The following is a 530-nucleotide window of genomic DNA, read 5'->3' as shown; positions in this document are numbered from 1 at the left end:
AGCACTATTTTAACTTGCAAATAACATTCTGTTGAAATATCACGGTTCGACTTTTACTTCTGTCCTCAACAGGAGACATATATGTTCTTTCCAATGTTTCATGGTTACAAGCTGCCCTTAGCATGTCATGCCATAGAGTTTAGATTCTATTCTTAAGGCAATGGAAGTCACTGACAGATGCTAAGCAGCCAAGTAATGTCATTGAGTTTTCATTTAAGAAAGTTCTTCTGGGCTTTCTGAGAAGATTAGTTGGCTAGGGTAAGGCTGAAGGTAGGGAGAACAAGAAAGCTGAGACTGAAGCTGAAACTTCCCAGACCTCTCATCTCACAGAAATTGATACTCACAGTGCCAGTCTCGCCCTCACTTTATACCGGATTGTAAAAGTTTGAGCATTATGAGAATTTTGGGCTCCAACTTCTTCATTTTACAGTGAAATAAAGCTGAGAGGGTTTAAGTGACTTCTCTAAGGTCACATAAAGATTTAGTGGAGCCTAGAACATAAGGCTTCTGATTTAATCTCATGTCCTTCA

This window comes from Gorilla gorilla, chromosome 7, assembly GCF_029281585.2.
Source record: "Gorilla gorilla gorilla isolate KB3781 chromosome 7, NHGRI_mGorGor1-v2.1_pri, whole genome shotgun sequence".
Classification (NCBI taxonomy): domain Eukaryota; kingdom Metazoa; phylum Chordata; class Mammalia; order Primates; family Hominidae; genus Gorilla; species Gorilla gorilla.
Note: the sequence above shows the minus strand (reverse complement) of the source record.